Here is a 19,318-nt window from a genome sequence, read left to right as displayed (position 1 = left end):
GCCGCCTCCATGGCGGGAGCGGCGGGAGCCGGCGCCGGAGCCGCCTCCATGGGGGGAGCGGCGGGAGCCGGCGCCGGAGCCGCCTGCATGTCGGGAGCCGCGGCGGGGCCGGCGCTGCAGCCGCGCGGAGCGAAGGGGAAGCAGGAGGAGGAGGCGCGGGAGGAGGAGCCGCGCGCTCGCACCGACCTGTCCCGTTCCGTCCCGTCCCTCCCCGTGCGACACCCGCGCCCCCCCGCGCGCGGAGCGGCCCCCGGCCCCGCGCCCGCCCTGCCGCCCCGCCGCGCTCCCCTTTCCCTGCGCGGTTCCCTGCTTATCGTCTCCCTTGCAACAACCGCAGGTCATCCTTGGTGGGCTGCGCTGGGAACACGAGCCAGGCCTGCCCTGCCGCTTCCCTGGGCATGTGGGCATCTTCCCGSCTCTTTGCAGCGGGAACTTGAACTGAAATTGCCACTTTTCACGGGCCAGGCCGTGACCACCAACGTACAGGCCTGACTGGAAAGAAGACCCCAAAGCCCTGTGCAGGATTCTGCCGTCATATAATGCTAAAGGTAAAAGTCAATACACAGGGCATGTGCATAGACACTCCTTGCTGTATTCTAAGATGATGCATTTTCCCCTGCTTGTATAACAGAACAGTTTGGGCATTTTTCTGTCACAATCCAAAAATCATGCAGTGACTCTCGCAAGATCAGTCTGTTCAGAGTAGTTTTAGTGCTGTTCTAGTCATGCTAGTCATAACTTTCCATAATTTAAAATAAGGCAAGAGAGAGATATAAATAAGATAACCAAACAGAACAATCAGGACGTGCCTGTTTTGTCCTAACTGATCCCCACAGTGGTGCTATTATTATCTTCGCCTTTAATTGTATTTGTCCCATATTTACAATCTGCTGCTAAAGTCAAAAAGACGCAGAATTGTGTCCTTGGTCCTTTTTATCTCCCTTTACGCTAAAGTCTTGGCCTTTCTTGCTTAAAAAAAATAGTGCTGGAGCATTTGTTAGACTTTGGGGACTAAGTTCAGTTCAGAGCATGGCAGACTTTGCTACCTGAGGAGGATTTTATGGCTTGTGGGTAAACACGGCCATGAACACAGAGATACCTGGTATGACCAAACCTGACTTATGTCAAGCCTAAACCCTTTATTAACATGTCTGTAATCAAATTGTTTTTTCTTCATTTACATAAATTAACACAAAAATATTATGCAAGTTGAATTTAAAATCTGAAACTGCAGTAACGATTCAATGTAGAATTGTGAACAAGCATAACCATGAGCTTTTCCTTGGAAATATTTTTACCACTAGAGGTCCCTCATCATCAGTTTATGATTTCCTCCACAATGTTCTTTCCTTTTTCTAGTTCTTCATTCATGATTTGCTAGTCTAATTTTTTTAAGGTAATATTATATATTTTTTAAAAAATGGAGTGATTTTCCTTCCTGAAACTTCTGCCCCACCAGGGAAATAACAACATAAGATTTTTTTCAAATGGAGTACTTTAAAATAACTCCTGTTTTGTTGCATTATAAAATGTATTTTGTATTTTAAAACAATAATTCAATATTTTATCATCTTGACATATTAACAGGTCATTTTTTTTTCAAATCACTGTACACTACCTGTCTGGCATAACCACCCTTTTCCCCAAAAAGACTAAAGACTAAAGTCAAATTAATTACAGAAATATGAGTAAAATTAATATAAAAAAAAACCCTATATGTAAGCTGTTCTTTTTCTCTTCTATTTCATGATTTCTTTCCTATTTTATTCCAGTTAGAAGCCAGCTTAAGACATCCAAAAAATATTCAGAAGTTCAAGCCTGGCAGCCTTGAGAACTGGACTGAGATTAAACTTATCACTACAAACAYGAGGTCGTTTATCTCGATGCTTGTCGCAAAGATTCGTAGCCTAAGTTCATCACTTGGGAGCGGCTGAGCATGAGGACAAAGAAGCACTTGCTGTTCACAGGACGGCCCTGAGCAGCCGAGTAGCTGCACAAAGGGCAAATGCAATCGMAGGGGATCGGCTGAAGCCAACACAGAGACAAATCACGGATGCTGTGAGAAGCTCTGGAGAAACTTTGGGAATACTGTGTGCACCACAGTCACCTGCGCTCCGCAAAGACGTGCGGAAAGGTACAGAGAAAGACCTGTGGGAGCTTTGGTTTGTTTATCCTGGCAGATGACACTGAGAGGAAATATCTCTGTCAAAAAATGACCTCAAAAATTAACTTCTCAAAGAAAAAGACTACGTTGGCACACGGACAAACATATTTATTAAACATTATTATTTTTAGGCCAAAAATTGCCTGCTTTTTAATCAGGAAGTCTGACTGGTATTATACAGTTGAACAAACATAGATTTATTAACTTTTTTTTTTTTTTAAAGGCAGAAACTGCCTAATTTTTAGTCAAGTAATTTCTAACTGCTATTTACCATACACTTGTCCTTATTGGGACAATCAGGCTCTGGAATACACTTTCTGTGGGAGTAGAAGAAAGCACCACCACCAAAAAAAAAGTGTCTAGTAGCAAGGGATTAACCCGGATAGCCATGGGATTCCTTCTAGTTCTGTATGGAATGAAAAAAAAAAAAAAAAAGAAAAGAAAAAAAAAAAGAATTTGCAGACAAAGGAATTCCACAATTTTGAAATGAAGTAGTCCAGTGGTTTCTAAAATCTGACATAGAATTTAATCACGGTAAACTAGTTAGTGCAAAAATATTCTTTATGGAAAGGAAGATACAACCTCAGACATATCCTGGAGTGCAGTGCTGGGTCTTCTATCTCTAACAAGAAGGAAATATTAGGTAGAAAGTATTTCACATCTCAAAGCCAACAAGGTATTAACTCTGCAAAAGAGTTAAAGAAGAAGAAGGTAGATTTCAGAACAGGGAGAGTTTTATTTATGAGAAAAGTTCAGAGTTGTGAAATTTAGGTACTTGGTTGCTATTGCAATTCACCTGAGCCCACATAACGGCAAGAGAGAGGGTGATACTAGGAGGATCATTAAGAGGAGGATCATTAAGAGGAGGCCACTTGTCTTTGTCGCTAGTTCTGGCCTTGTACATCGCCCTTACATAAAGACTAAGTATCTCCAGCAGCTCCTTCCTGACGGAGAGTCTAACATAAAGAAGTGTTCGGAACAACTGTTTGCACAGGGCACCTTCTTGGTGCTGTGGACACGCTTCCCTCAGCCATGTCTCCAACAAGGAGCTCCGACACTGCTGCCCCAGCAGCTCCCGCCCTCTCCCAGATCCCTACAGCTCCAGGATCCATGCAGGCCACTAGTGAGAATGACAAAACACATCTTGGCTTAAAATGGTAGCTTTTTTTTATAATCAATATGTTTTACAACCCTGCCCAACACACAAGGCCCACCAGAGGCTGTGACCAGGGAGGCAGCAGGAGGCAGGCCCAGCGAGAGGAGTCACCAGGTTTGCCCCAGAGCCACCCTTCCTGACAGTCATCCCAGAGTCACCCTTCATGCCACCAACAGGCCCATGGCTCTCCTGTCCTGCCTGGCCGCCACTGTAGCGGGGACACATCCACCAAGGCCAGAGGAGCAGGAGGAGGCATGAGGAGTTGTGTGCGTTGGCCAGGAGGGCTGGGATGGTGCTGCTTGCAGGCCCTTTAGAGGAAATCTGATTTTCAGGGGCCACCTACTCAGTTGTGCTGTGATTCCCCCTTGCTTTGAAATGTGGCCAGTCAAAAAATCATAGAATCATAGAATGCTTAAGGTTGGAAGGGACCTCAGAGGTCATCTAGTCCAAYCCCCCTGCTCACGCAGGGTCACCCAGAGCACGGGGCACAGGGCTGCATCCAAGCGGGTTTTAAAGATCTCCAAAGAAGGAGACTCCACAACCTCTCTGGGCAGCCTGTTCCATTTTTTTTGTTGCAGACATAATACCCCTGAAGCCTAAGTGAACTGACATGAGTGCCGATTTCATAATAACTCATAAAGTCTGGAAGGACCCTGTCTTCACACCCAAACACAGTGCCCTCAAATYCCCTTAATGTTCTAGCACTTTTTGGCAGTATCATAATTGTTAATTAAAGAGCTGATGGGAAAGTTAGAGATTACAGCTTCAAATTGGGTGCTATATCTCTGAAAAGCAGACATAACAAATTCAAGGACCATCAAAATTTGCAGCAAATTAGTACATGTTGCTAATGTCTTTTTTTCCCCATATACTCTGTCCCTGAAGTGAAGGAGACTGCACTTCCAACCCTTGGACGGCTTTCTGTCTTTACTTTCAAATCGTATTCCCCTGGTGATTTCATGAAATAACATTTAACACCCATGATATTGATTTTTTTTTAGTTGACCATATTGATGACTGTAAAAATAATATTTGAAACATTTAGCAAATTGCCTAGAGTTTCCTGCATGCTGACTGGAGCACAATCCTATCTAAAAGTTTTCTATATTAATTAGGAACTGTAGCCTAATGAGTATCCCTAAAGTTTGGGAAACATTTTTCCAAGGAAAAGCTCCTAGCAGTATGGATTTGCTGTGGATCTCATGAATGCACTTGGCCCCATTTTCATCACATATGCAATGCACACAGAATGTTKATTCTAGCTTGCACTGTGTGCCGATTACCTGATATTCTGCTCTTGTGCCCACCCCTCTGCTCATCTCCCAGGCAGCTGTGGGATCCCATTCTGCTCTGTTAGGGGATATTCTGAGTTGGATACCCTGAAAGCAACTGACTTTCCTTTTCTAAGATCAATCACCATATGGAAAAAACCAGCCCCGTGGGAAGCAGTACGCCTCTGCTGAGGTAACATGCTCCTGATAACCTTACCTGTTTTGTGACCCATTTGTCGGACACCGGGAAGRGCAGAACAGTTTCCTGTCTGGCAGCAGTCCTGCAAGCAGGTCTTGCTCATCAGCAGTGATGTGGATGTATCTAATTTCCATGCTCAGTACAGACTACCCTGAGAGAAAGAGTGCAGTGCATGAAAGGACCTGCAACAAGCAGAAGTCAGTGAGTTTATTCATAGCACATGGGTATATGAGGGAATGCTGAACAGYAGCAGAATATTAGGCTGCAAATGTGATACTGCTGCTGAGTGAAGAACCATGCACAGGTTTGTGCTCTGAGGTCATCACTTCCACAGTGAAACAGTGGATCAACAGGAGAGTGTCACCCATCTGTGGCTTCAGTCCCTGAGAAGGTCGCAACCCTCAAGATCCCTCTGAACACAGCACTCCATGTGCAGGTGTTCTGTTTCTGAAGAAACAGAAATTAATGTCACTTTTTCTCTCACATTATCTTTTTTAGCAATTGTTCCTTAGTTATTTTGCAGTTCACATCTGTACTGGAAACAGTAATAGTTCAACATTTTAAACCACACTTGCAAGAAGAACCATATTAGAACYATTACTACTTGCTGTAGAACCATATTAGATGTTACAAATGAAAAAGCAGAAATGGAGTGGGAAACGAAGATCCAAAAAGATTTTCTTCATTTTGCTTTTTGTCAGTTTCAAGGAAATGTGAGTAATAACAGACATTTGGAAGATATCAAATAAAACTCTATTTTACATATAAAAGTATTATTGTATCCAGATATTACGAGGTTATATAAATAATACAGAAATAAACTGATCTAAATTATTTTTTCTTATAATTCCTAAATACCAAAAAAAAAAAAAAAAAAAAAAAAAAAAAGACGTTTCATATTCCCTACTTGGAGAAATTCTAGTTATATAATATGCCTGTGATTCACATCATTTTCTTCTTAGAAAAATAATTCCTCTTTCTTGAGAACATTCTATTCCACTACTTAGTATTTAAGTATTTTATTAGCAATCTGTTCTACTATTAATCTTGGATTTTAGCTCTAGATATTTTTATTCTAAATAGTTCAAAAATGCTTTCTTTAAGGGAGGAGGGAGAAGAAAATATTGGATAAAATAAAAAGACAATTAAAGAGATTAGGTGTCAGCCAGACTTGTGGAACTGCATTCCATTCTTTGTTTTAATCTTGGCAAGATACTCTAATGCTGGGTAAATGATATAAGCTCTGCCTTTAAAAAAGCATTATTCAAGTTGAACTTTCACCATGCTGGAAGACAGTGGAAGCCCTTTTGAGCCTGCAGTTTAACATATAGTCAAAGATATATATCAAAGATATATATATTATATATATATATATATTGCTTATTTACAGAAATGAATTCAAAAAGATCAATGTGATTCCTTTTTTTGTGAATGAGAATTTCAGTAAAATAGGAGTCTTCCAGATCATCAGGCAAAATTTAGCTGCTGTTAGGTGTGGAGTACCTAATTAACTTCATTGTTAAATTGCTTTCCTAACTTGTATCACCAGTCCACAACCCTTATGCAGTTTTATTCCTCCTCAAGAATATTATACTTAAAAAAAAAAAAAAAAAAAAAAAAAAAAAAAAAAAAAATTTAGCCATTATTGTATTCCTTTTCCTATTCCAGTGGCAGCAAGACTGGTCACAGAATTCCCGTTACCTGACAGTCTTAATATACATGCAACTTCAGTACAATCAATGTTATGTTGAAAATTAATGAAATAGGAATTATTATTGTATTATTGGAATTATTATTGGAGTCCGCTGAGGGGAGGGATTATAAAAATAAAATAAGTTCTTGTTTGAAAGCTTGGCTTTTCCATGGTAAATTGTTCCCCATGATTCAGAAATTTGTGTCATTTAAAACAATATAAGATAGCAGTAATTTTATGGAACTTGATGGTGTTACCTAAAGGTATGACATTTGTAACATTTTTGATAATTTTGTCAGGATGATTTTGTTGTTCTTTTTGTTCTTATAGCTTTTCTATACACCCCTGGCTTTCGTAGCCTTCAGAAGAGTTGTCAGACAAGACTGAAAGAAACTACTGTAAGGCAGTAGTAAGGTTTTTTTCTCCATCATGTTGTTTAGGTATTGAATACTTGAATATTACATGTGGAAAGGATTTCTTGATGATGATGTGGAAAGGAAAGGAAAGGAAAGGAAAGGAAAGGAAAGGAAAGGAAAGGAAAGGAAAGGAAAGGAAAGGAAAGGAAAGGAAAGGAAAGGAAAGGNAAAGGAAAGGAAAGGAAAGGAAAGGAAAGGAAAGGAAAGGAAAGGAAAGGAAAGGAAAGGAAAGGAAAGGAAAGGAAAGGAAAGGAAAGGAAAGGGGAAAAGAGAAAGGAGTTACTTGTATGACATTACTAAGTTACTCTTTTTGCAGAGACTTTAACTTTCTACATGTGTTCAGTTTCTTGCATTTACGTATTTTCTTGTGCAGTATCTCTTTGGCTTAAAAATTTTCCAGGTGCTGTAACACAGCCAGCCATTACCCCTCAACTCACATCAGCCGCCCTGCCAAAACCAGAATGATATTAACTAACAACTTTGGCAGTTACATCATGACACCTCAGTGTTACAGTGGCCACTTCCAGGATTTCCCCCATTCCTGTAACTAGTATGTTCAGAGGTTGCTCAATTTTCTCAGCGTTCTGACTTAGGCTCTCCTGCTATATGCACTGAGTTAAAACGTCTTCTCTGATTACTTTTGCAATATGAAAGACCATTGTGCTTCCTGGAGTTGTAGGCAGTGTAGGCAGTGTATATAAGATAATGCACACTCAGGAAACAGAGCTTGCCAATTATGTATTTATTCATATTTTGATCTATGTGGAACTCTTAGGTATTTTCCCAAATGCTTACAAGCAAGTCAGAACTTAATCTGAAGTAAGAAAATATATTTTTTTCTATTTGAAAATCAAAGATTGGTTTTTAATTTTTTACACAAAAATAAATTTGGAGTGACAGACTGTGTGTACACATCTTAGTCAAACTTTGATCCTATCACTCTCCAGGATCATTCTGAAGATTTACATACAGGCTGACCTAAATCAAACAAAGTACCAGGTAAGTTAGTCAGCCAGCTTTGATTAGCGGTAGTTACTGGATATACAGAAGGAAATATTTATCAATAATGCCTGTAAGAATATTTGATACAAAAGCATCATGTTGCCAGTAGGTCAAGGGAGGTGATTCTGCCCCTCTACTCAGCTCTGGTGAGGCCGCACCTGGAGTACTGTGTGCAGTTCTGGGCTCCCCAGTATAAGAGGGACGTGGAGCTTCTCGAGAGGGTCCAGAGAAGAGCAACCARGATGATTAAGGGAATKGAACATCTCTCGTATGAGGAGAGGCTGAGYGAGCTGGCCCTGTTTTCTCTGGAGAAGAGAAGGCTCAGGGGGGATATGATTAACATGTGGAAGTTCAGGAAGGGAGAATGCAGGGAGGAAGGGGACAAGCTGTTCTCACTGGTGGCCAGYGACAGGACRAGGGGCAATGGCCATAAGCTGGAGCACAGGAAGTTCCGTCTCCAGGTGAGGAGGAACTTCTTTACTGTGAGGGTGACAGAGCCCTGGAAGAGGCTGCCCAGGGAGGTTGTGGAGTCTCCTTCTCTGGAGGTCTTCAAAACCCACCTGGATGCCACCCTGTGCCACACGCTCTAGGTGACCCTGCGTGTGCAGGAAGGTTGGACTAGATGATCTCTAGAGGTCCCTTCCAACCTTGAATATTCTGTGATTCTGTGATTTTTTTGTCTGTAGACTCAAAGAGAGCGGATATCCTGCAATACTAAGGAAGTTGTGCATGTTTCAAMCTTTCCTATAAGAAGGCGTAACACTTGTTCAGAAAATAACTTTCTTAAAAGCAAGTGGGTGGTTGCCTTTGGTAATTCTTAATGGTCTCATATTGAGAATGGCTTGTACGAATAAATTTTCATTATGATGCTTCTGTTACGGCAGTGAACATGATAGAGCATTTCAGAGAAGTCAGTCAGTGAAACGCCCTCTTCTCACAGTTATTCTAACTGGGCAAAATACTTTTTTATAAAAATGATGAATGTCTATATAGCTGTCCGTGGTTCTAATCCTGTAAAATGTTAAGACTCGCTAAAGCAACACTCATTTTCCTATGGGGTTTGACAGAAGCAGAAGGAACTTGGCACTTTCTACAAGCAGCCTATTGTTTCCATTATTTTACAGTGTTGCTAGTTACAAATAGGTTCGCAGGTCTGCAAGATGCCACACCACCAGCACAAAACTTGCAACTTCTGAGCAAGTTATCATTCCGGCACCCACGCACACGCAGGCTAAACGCAACTGGCGTAATTTTTTTTTAAGCAAAACATAGGTTCCAGCAGACGCAGAGCTGAATTTGCTGACAACCCGTGTTAAAATGTTTTTCTTTTAGAAGCTGAACGTTAGATTTTTTGAAATTCCCAGAACTCGCCCTCTCCGCCCAGGTGTGACCCTCCCTGCGCRCCCCCATCCCCCGTCGCCGCGGCGCCCCCTGGCGCTAAAATGGCGCCTGGGCCCAACGGCCCAACCGTCGCCCGGGGGGGGGGGGAGGAGGGGGATGCGCATGCGCACACGCGCCACTTTCCCCTCAGAAGGCGGGTCCCGCCTGGCCGTTAGGCGCGCGMGCGGTGCGCTGTGTACGTGAACATGCACGTATAGACATACTGAACGAGATAGGGCTTAATATATAATCTGCTCCGTCATTTTTTAGCTTTGGAAGCTTCACCAGATCAGTATTAACAGTATACGCCAATGGTTAGTTCTTATTCATTACAATGATTAACTAGCCAAAGCAGTCTCCGCGGATCCCGAATTACTGTGGAGCCGGTGCTGTACAATGCACAGTGTGTACAGCGAGGACCAATACACAATATGTGTGAGGGACACAGCCTTCGTGACCTATGTTGAGGTGATTAGGCTCAACAGAATGGGTGAGAAATGCTGCAAGCTAAACCATCTTCCCACCCCACTGCAAGTTTAGGATGTTGGGCCCCTTTGGAAGGTGTTTGAGCTTCCAGACACTGCAGCTTTTCTCTGCTTTGGCTCCACTTGCAGGCCTGTCGGGTAGAGAACGGCTACTAAGTACATTTCAAAGGAAGAAAGGAAAAACCGAGTTGGGTATTCTAGCTGATTGCATTTAAAATCCTTTTTCCTTGACAGTGAAAAAACAAAATGGAGACAGTAGTGAAATAAGTGTTGACTAAACCATACAACTGTAAAAATCTCTAATAGTTTCAAAGAAACTACCTACCTTCGCCTCCAGCAAGGAAGCTGGTATGCATGGCAATTTAGGTGATAATTAAGAAAAAGATAAAAGCCTGAGAGCRAATGTAACAACAGTTACGAAAGTGCAAAGCTAGGAAATGCTGTTCTGTTAGAAAGCTGCCTGTGTAAGCATCATACTGCGTTTTGTGCAAATGCTAAGGACATCCTATTTTATTAGTAATGTCTGATTTTTTAAAAATAGCAAAGACCATCAGTATCTATCACACTTATTGGGCATGCCAGATGATAGCGTATGTTTTGAGGAAGGAATAGTGGTTTCATTGTTTGCGTATCTAGGAAAATCTTTAGCTACCATCTTCATACTGCAGATGCTAAAATGCAAATTCTGTCATGTGAATAATTCACATACTGTGAAGCCATATGTGGAAACACTCTCCATACAGAGATGCTATAACTTCATTGTTCTACGGAGCATATTTTGAGAACTCTGTAGGTGGTTGTCATGTTTCAAAGAGCTTTAATTCCTCTAGTTAGAAGCAGAATCGTAGAAGAATATTTGGAAGGGGCTCTGCAGGTGAGTTAGTAGAGCCCCCCTTCTCAAAGCARGGTTACCCAGAGCAGGCAGCCCCTCACTGTGTCCAGATGGCCTTGACTGTCTCCAAGGATGGAGTCTCTGGGCAGTCTGCCCCAGTTCAGCCACCTGCACAGTAAAAGGAAATAATAATTAAACAAAAAAAATCTCCTTATGTTCAGGTGGAATTTCCTGTGTTTTTGGTCAGCAAGGTGGTAAGATTCCTGCTGAGCCTTCTCAAGCTAAGTAAGGCCAAGCTCTCTCAGCCCCAGCTCGTGTGTCAGATGCTCCAGTGCCTTTATTACTTTTGTGACCCTTTACTGGACTCACTCCAGTATATCCATGCCTCTCATCCCTGTTCTTTTCTCTCTATATTTTTCCCTCCTATTTTTTTTTCACCTTCGATTTTTCCCTGCCTTGTTCTTTCTCTCCCTCTTTTCTCTTCCTTCTTATTTGTCCTACTTGTTATTTCCCCTCTTTGTTCTTTTCCGTCCTCTTTTTTTTTCTTCCATTTCTTTCCTATTTTCCCCTCATTTTCCCCTTCTTTTTTTCCTCTCCCTGTTGTGGTCCCCACTTGTAATGTTTTGCCTCCTCTTCCCTCTTATTCTTTTACTCTTTTTACCCTAGTAGGTGATAATCTATGTAAGAAAATTAAACATTTTATCCATCTAAAATAGACAAATCTAATACAACAGTAACCAGATGGATAACCCCTAAGCAACAACAACATACAGGACCTAAAGAAGAACCTTCTTCTCCCACTCTCACTACATTATTGTTTCAGTGCAGAATCTGAACAGAGGCAAAAAAGTGATAAAACTCTTSCATCATTGGACAACTTTTGCAGACCTTTCTACCTACTCTGTTAACAAGAGCTTCTAATGTGATCTGCTTTCATCTTCAGACAAGGCCACTTCTTACAGTAGTTTCATTTTTCAGAATTTAATAATGCAGCTAAAATAATATGGAAAACAGGCTTCTTACTGTGCATTAAGAGAAGCGAAAATAGATAGTACTGATTAAGAAGTGCTATAAAATTCTTAGATGCACTAGGTTTCCTTGTGAATAGCTAGCACACAATTTAATAGCATTTTACAAAACTTGCAGTTGCATGATGCTATCAACGAAATATATGATCCAAGAGTGGGTGAACAATACAGGAATACAAGCAGTAGAATATCAAAGACCACATTCAGGATTCTGCTGGATGGCATCACAGYGTAATAATGAAACTCTTTGCAGTAAAATAAGCATGCAGTGCCTAAAAAAAAATGTWATGCACTTTGTTTATATTGGACTCTTTGTCCTGGCAGCTACTCTAGGGAATGAGATTCGAGTGGGTTTTTGCAAACCTCTACTTTTCAGAGCTATCATATACTGAGAGCAGAACAACAGCACCACTCAGTGGAACTTCCATAAAAGTTCCATAAAACCTGCAAAGGCAAAGTTATCTCATAGTGATAGCATAGCAGTAATAGCAGCTCCAAGTAATTCTAGTAAGACAAAATCATAGAATCCTTAAGGTTGGAGGGGACCTTTAGAGGTCATCGAGTCCAACCTCCCTGCACATGCAGGGTCACCTAGAGCATGTGGCACAGGGCTGCATCCAAGCGGGTTTTAAAGATCTCCAAAGGAGACTCCACAACCTCTCTGGGCAGCCTGTTCCAGGGCTCTGTCACCCTCACTGTCAAGATGTTTTTCCTTAAGTTCCTACGGAACTTTTGGTGCTTCAGTTTATGGCTGTTTCTACTAGTCCTATCACTGTCCACCACTGAAAAGAGGCCGCCCCCCTCCTCCTCACTGCCTCCCTTGAGGTATTTATAGACACTGATCCAGTTCCCCCCTCAGCCTCCTCTTCTCCAGGCTGAACAGCCCCAGCTCTCTCAGCCTTTGCTCATAGGGCAGATGTTCCAGGCCCCTGATCATCCTGGTAGCCCTGCGCTGGACTCTCTCCAGCAGCTCCACATCCCTCTTGCACTGGGGAGCCCAGAACTGGACACAGTACTCCAGATGTGGCCTCACCAGGGCTGWGTATAGGGGCACAATCACCTCTCTCAACCTGCTGGAGACGCTCTTCTTAATTCACCCCAGGATCCCGTTGGCCTTCTTGGCCACCAGGGCACACTGCTGGCGTCTGGGGTTATTCCTGCCCAAGTGCATGGCATTGCACTTGCTCTTGTTGAACTTCATGAGGTTTTTCACCACCCAGTTACTTCATGAAGTTTCTCACTTTCTCAGAAAAATATTTAATATGTGGAAAAAAAAACCCACTAGCAGTAATTCATAATACAGAAACTGCATAGAGACCGTAAATTAAAAATAAAAAAGTTGCAAGATTGCAAGATGGTATTTTATCTGTACCATGATATATAACTACATTAGAATTCACAAATCTTTGTGTAAAGGAGTTAYGTAACATGGAAGAAGAAAGCAGCAGAGGCTGACACACTTCTGACAATCTTATTTCTTACATATATAAGGGCAAGCATTAAAATTCCTTCCTCTCATTAGCGGAAGGTAAAAAAAAAAGATGTGCTGTATACCTGCTATCAACAGCTAATTATGTCAGAAGTAGAGACTATGGTAACCACAGAACTACATGAACTGGGAAGATAACCCCAAAATTTTGGCCTTGCATTTTTTGTGCCATGCACTSCCCTGTAGGTGTTGAGGAGCTGGTCTCCATGAATGCAGACTGGGGATGCCACATGAGCCCTGTTTTCTGTTACCTCTTTGTACCTTGATCTCTGTGACAGGCAAGAGGCAGGAGTGGGTAGAGCAGCAGGAGAGGCCTCAGGTTTGGAATCCGKCAGCCTGGGGCTGCTCAAGCCTGTGAGCCCGCTCGCCCGCACACCCGCTGTGGCAGCACTGCCGCYCTGCAGAAGCCTCAGCCTAATTCTGGCACTTGGCCTCTGGAATCACGAACCTCTCCAGGACAGTCAGTGTTGMTTTCTATGGATAAAACCCCTGAAGTCAGTTTGCTGCAGAGGTCAAAGCAGAACTTTGTCTCCTCCCCAGCTCATATTCCCAAATCGAAGCCGTGCAGCYGCTGAGGGCAGCTCCTCCCGGCTGATCTGGCACCACCTCCTGTCCGGATGGAGCCCACGGCTGCTGCCATCCCTGGTTTTAGGAAGCGCTGGCAGAAGCTTCCCTTGCTGGTCAAGACCTTAGGTGAATGTTGCATCTCTGCTTCCATAAGCTAAAAAATAGTTGTTTCCCCTCCTTTCCTATTGCTGAGATTAAACTGGCCTTGATGCCAAAATCTCCTTCAAACTCTAGGACACCCAACCAGACAGTGGTAGCACTACAGCAGAGCGGCAACCAGAGCAGAGTTGGTAAGAAGAATACAAGGCTATTCTTCCTAAGTTTAGCCTGTTAAAGTGGACCTAACAAGAGAGTAAGTAGCAGGATGTACRGACTGTGTGACTTTGGCTCCACACCCCTTACAACAGCCAGGATTAGAGGCTGAAGGAGGGATAGGGGCAGCTACAAGGTAAAAGAACCTCCAGATGCTCTGAAACTGCCTGCAGAATGAGCAGCAGATCAATGTATATCAGATTAGCCACTACTTCTGTGTTTTAATGTACAGGTAACAAGAAAGGGATAAGGAAGAAATCAGGATAAAATACAAAAGAAAGGAAGAAGTGGATATGATCTTTATCTTTTTTTGAAAAACAGATAAAACTTCAGTTAAAATACTTTTGTCTATTAACTGAAGAACTAAGAAAATATTCCCTTACAAGCTGAATGCCTTGCATCTCAAAATTGGATTTTTTTTCAACTATATATTTCTAAATATAAATGTAAAATTAAACCTCTACTCTTGACAGTGGTTTCTTGCTCTCAGGAAGAAATCGTTTAATGAGTTTCCAAAGAGTGGTTAGCTGGACTTCAGCTAACTTTCAGTATTTAAAATGGCAATTATTTTTTGCAGTTGCATAAAAGCCAGCAGAGGATGCAAGATAGCCCTGCTTCCATATGTCCTACCCATGCACAAAAGACTCGGTTTTTCAATTCCTGAGGAATACAATTTTTAAATTGAAACAAGAATGTCTYGTCCCTCAGTACCCAGCTATAGATACTGGATATGAAGATACTGTACACTATGCTGTATGTATAGTATATATAGATATATACATTTCCTGAAACAGAGAAGCTTTAAAAAGAGTATAGGGACCCCTGCATACATGTTTCCAAGCTGCAGAGCCTTTCTGCTGGAGTGAGGGCCCTAGATGCTGACACCATCGTACACTTAAGCTCTTCAGAAGATGGGGATGACAAAGAACTTAGCTCTGCATTGCAATAATCATTTTTAAAAAGCAAAAGCTTATAACGAGCTTAGGAAGGGCTTCTTTTTGAGGCTTCATCTTACTACATAAAGATATTTTGTAGCGCACAATCCTGGACAAACTGAAGGTTGTGAAGAGATTTCCTAAGAGCGCATCTGTTACTGTCCACCTGCTTTAAGATTCATGAAAATTCTCAAAATCTGTTTATAAAATATTATAGACCCCAGTAAATTACAAATCCTAGTATGTTTCTCCTTTAATTCAGTCATGCATAAATGAGTATTTGTGAACCAAAATCATATTCATACAGCTGTGTTCAGAATACTTTTTGCTACCATTGTGATCTACTGTTTTGGCTTGAAGTTCACTAATGCAATCAGGTTAGCTGTAGTTTCATACAAATAAATAAGCCAATATCTGTGCAGTCTGTTACCAAGGCAGCTCTTCTAGTGCATTTCAGCTCCTGGGAATCTCCTCTCCCTGAAGACTCCTGCATGAGCAGAGTGTCCCTCTGATCCCGGGTGGCTACAGGGCCGGGTCTGGTGCTGACCCTGCCCACACTTACAGGTTGAGGGAGAGGGATTCGGATTCAGAGGGTATAAGGGACAAAGTCCACTGCCCCTGGATGCAGAGCTATCCCTGCTTCTGCTTGTCTTTACAGATAGGCAAAGATCTAATAGAAGTTTCCTGCCAGTTTCATAGAAGGATTCATGCCTTTAATTTCCATGATTCTGCTTTTCTAAATTGCAAATATATCCACATCTGCTGTTATAGAAACCCATAAATATACACTGGAAAGTCTGTATAGCAATAAAAAAAAAATACGGTGTATTCATACAATCTGTTCCTAAATTCCCAGGACACAGATTGGCAATAGCAATAATTCCATAGCAATTCTTACTCAGGAATTTCTAGGGCATGACTCTACCAAGGGCCAGACAAGCCAAAACCCAAAGACAGAGCAGCCTGAGGCTGCTATTGAAAACTGAGGAAAACTTCAACTCTATCTTGGCAGAAAACAGGTGAGGTGTACCTCACCTCTCCTCACAGAGACCCAGCATAACAACACAGTTTGCCACCATTGCGCCCTGCCTGGCAGACTTCTGCTGTCAGCTGAATTCTGACTTCAGCTCTTTGCAGATTAGGGGCTACAAAGCACCTTGGCTTCCCATGCTAGTAGAAATGCRAATGATCTAGCAGAGTATTCTGCAGCCTTCTTGTGGATATGCAAGTGCCCCAAACTTACTCATTCCAAAGTATTATTTAGAAGCCAGACACAGGAATGTGGTATTTGATCCGCAAGCAGCAAAGCAAAGATGGAATCTCTCTGAGGAAGGACCTCTCCATCAAGTCTGTCCTACTACTACCCTTCAGTGAAGGTCATCRCATCTGGAGGAGGCAGAGATGTGTGTGTCTGTTGTCCCACAAGCCAGGACAACTTACCTAGCAGTCTGTTTATTGCTCATGCCAGGATCAGAGGAATAAACCCTGTTGTTTGCTGGATTCTTTAATTTGTCCATCARAAAACCTCAGGAGCTAAACAGAAGTAGCATCTACCAGGAATCTTCCACAACCCCACGGTATCATGAAAGATCTTGGAGAGGAAATAATCCTTGTGTGAAACGGAGCTTTATGAGGTGAGGTTATTAACAAATCTGCAAGAACATGACCTTGCAACATTCAGCCTTTTCTCTGAGGGAGAAGGATGACCTGCCTCTTGACAGCATTCCCCTTACGCCAGCGCTGGTGCAGAGGGGTGGGGGACATGTAGGTMGACATACACCCATCCATTGACAGGTTCTTCTGGAAGAGGCAGCTGATCACAGCCTCTGGGTATCAGCAGGCTAGGACAGGCACTGCAAGCAGTAAATATATCAGGCCTTTCTGCTGAAGAGTTGTCAAACAGGTGTAAACAACAGCTAGGATTTCTGGCATTTGAATTTAAAAAAGTATGATAATCCTTTCATTCTTTTCTAATCCTTCTCTGGATTCTTAAGTGAATGAGCACTTCCTGTTTCCTTGATAATATTTCAAGTTCTATCCCTGAACTGCACCCCTGTTTCTGTGCTCACTTGCAAAGCTGTCATGTTCTTTGTCACTCACACACATGTAAACACATTTAGTGATTCCTTCCTGGCATATTTATCTTCCCCATTCCTACAGAAAAGTGATGCCTGAATTCTAGTTTCCTTAGAACAAGTGGGTCTAACAGASAGCTCGGCATCCGAGGTGGTTGAGATGGGGTCCATGGCCTGGTCTGTGGGAAAGTATTTGCAAACAAGCTGGACAGGAACTGTGAACAAGAAAACTATGTCTTGAGCGAAGTGTCTTCCCTGATCACAAAGGCTGTAGTGTATTTACAGTCATGGATCCTCCATGGGAAGGTGCCCCCCCACACAGGTGGCCAATCCTATTTGGTCTGCTTCTACTACAATAACAGGTCAGTTAAAGCTCATGGTGTTTTGTTAGCAGCAATGCTAGTTCAGCCCAACTCATGCTGGACACTGCCCCACAATCTGCACTCACTCTGGTCTCTCCACTTGCCGATATCCCAAACACATGACCTCCTGTGATCYGTGACTCCACCAGCTGCTAGCACTCAGCTCTCACTGTTCACATGTGCACGGAGAAGGCCACATCCCCGAGGAAAAATCAGAAATCGTGGTTCTAAGGACAAACTGCCRAGATCAGGATTTCTGTTCTAAGCAGAAATAAACCAGTCCAAAAGATGCTGTCTTCTATTCCAGCTCCGCTTTTGAAAACAAAATCTGTGCTGATCCAATGATAAGGAAACCCGATGCATGCATGTAGGATATAATTGTACAGCAGTAACCAGAATGATGACCTCAAGCTTGTAATTTACCTTGTCTTTCTACTGGCAGATCATCCTTTGRGATCACAGCTACAGCCCCAGGTTCTGGGTCTTCTGCAGAATGTACAGCTTTAAGAATTGCCAATACCTGTGTAAAGAGGTCTCAAGAAAAACAAAATGGGTACAGATGGGATTTGGAGAAACTAAATGGAAAAATGGAAACCAAATTTAGGCAAATGGAGAAACCTGGGGAAATGGCCAGTCCTAGGAAGTAATTTTCAACGTGCCAAAACCAATGCATGGAATTCACATGCACAATGGGAGGACTTCCCATCCTAAAGGCACTAAACCAAGTGGGGCTCCAACTGGAAGCACAGGGGATGGCTTCTGTGAGAAAGCCCATGGGACCTCCTTTCAGTTCCAAAGATAAGACAACATTTTACTCCACAGGTAAATGCATAGGGCTGCTACCAGTTTATTTTGCAATGAAAATTGCCTCTAGACTCCACTCCACACCCAATCATCACAAGAAGATAGAGTAGGATGGCTGTGAGTCACAGCGCTTGGTGATACACAAGCAAACATTTATTTGCCTGGGAGGACAGGTATAGCAAGTGGAAAAAAAWTCCCGTTCTGCAACACACACACCACACACAGAGCACAACTTCAGCCCCATCTGTACTCAGTTCTTTAGCCTAAGCACCCAGCATGTCCATGGCACAAAGCAGGAACAGAGAATGCTCTTTGTTGGCTTCACTCAGCATCGTGTCATTTACCCAAAGAGAGAAGTAGGAGTTGGACTTCACCAGAGTAAAGAGCGTGCAGAACACTGGAAGGAGTCATCAGAAGGACAAATGCAAGCACTGAGGCTGATGCAAGATTGACAAGTGACAGAGGAAGGTGTGAGAACAAATACTTCAATTGTTTTACATACTAGAATAAGWTGCCATTTTGAACTTTGTTCTTCATCTCACTTAAAGGATTCCTAATCTCTCCTAAGAGCAGATTCTTCATAGCTTAGGTATTGACTTTGAAATGTCACCTAACTTTAATTCAGCTAAGTATTTTAATGGAACAGCTTGTACGTTGCAGGGTCTTCCTGGACAGGAGCACTTTGCTGCATTTGTTGTGCTTTTGCCACCAATGTCTAAAATGTCATTATCTGCAGAGATAAATACCTATTACCTTTGGAGTAAACAGACATTTAGGAAAGGAATGCAATTCTGATTACAGAACATCTAGACATAGCATATATCAAGCTGGGAGTGACTTCTCTGGGTGTAACTATTATTACTAACATTCTGAATCCCTGATAATACTCAGAAGAGCTATGATTTTTAGTTTCCAGGCTTGTCTTTGAATTCGCACCGTAGATCCTCCTTGAAGATAACTTTTGTGGAGTCAGGAGGACTCTTCCTTGTTCCAGCTCGATAGTTCTCTACTGACTCTTTCTGTGAGTTCATTCACTGTGAAGCAATTTCATTGCCATCACCACCATGGGGCCATTTTAATACCTCATATACAAAGGGGATCTAAGATATATACATGCAAGATGCATGGATTTTGATGGTGAAGCTGTG

General features: G+C 42.4%; 1 protein-coding gene across 1 annotated transcript in view; it reads right to left on the bottom strand.

Moving 5' to 3' along the window:
* The window catches only part of SLC35F2 (solute carrier family 35 member F2), a 28,086-nt gene extending 23,266 nt beyond the window's left edge, over positions 1-4,820 (bottom strand). Inside the window, exon 1 of the mRNA XM_026035052.1 lies at positions 4,809-4,820. The gene's annotated coding sequence lies outside the window, so the exon portion shown is untranslated. The remainder of the gene's footprint in view (positions 1-4,808) is intronic.
* Between the last annotated feature and the right edge of the window lie 14,498 nt (positions 4,821-19,318).

The sequence above is a fragment of the Nothoprocta perdicaria genome, unplaced genomic scaffold, assembly GCF_003342845.1.
Source record: "Nothoprocta perdicaria isolate Ctin4 unplaced genomic scaffold, notPer1 scaffold_155, whole genome shotgun sequence".
In the NCBI taxonomy this organism is placed as follows: Eukaryota; Metazoa; Chordata; class Aves; order Tinamiformes; family Tinamidae; genus Nothoprocta; species Nothoprocta perdicaria.
This window is presented reverse-complemented; position numbering and strand designations above follow the sequence as displayed.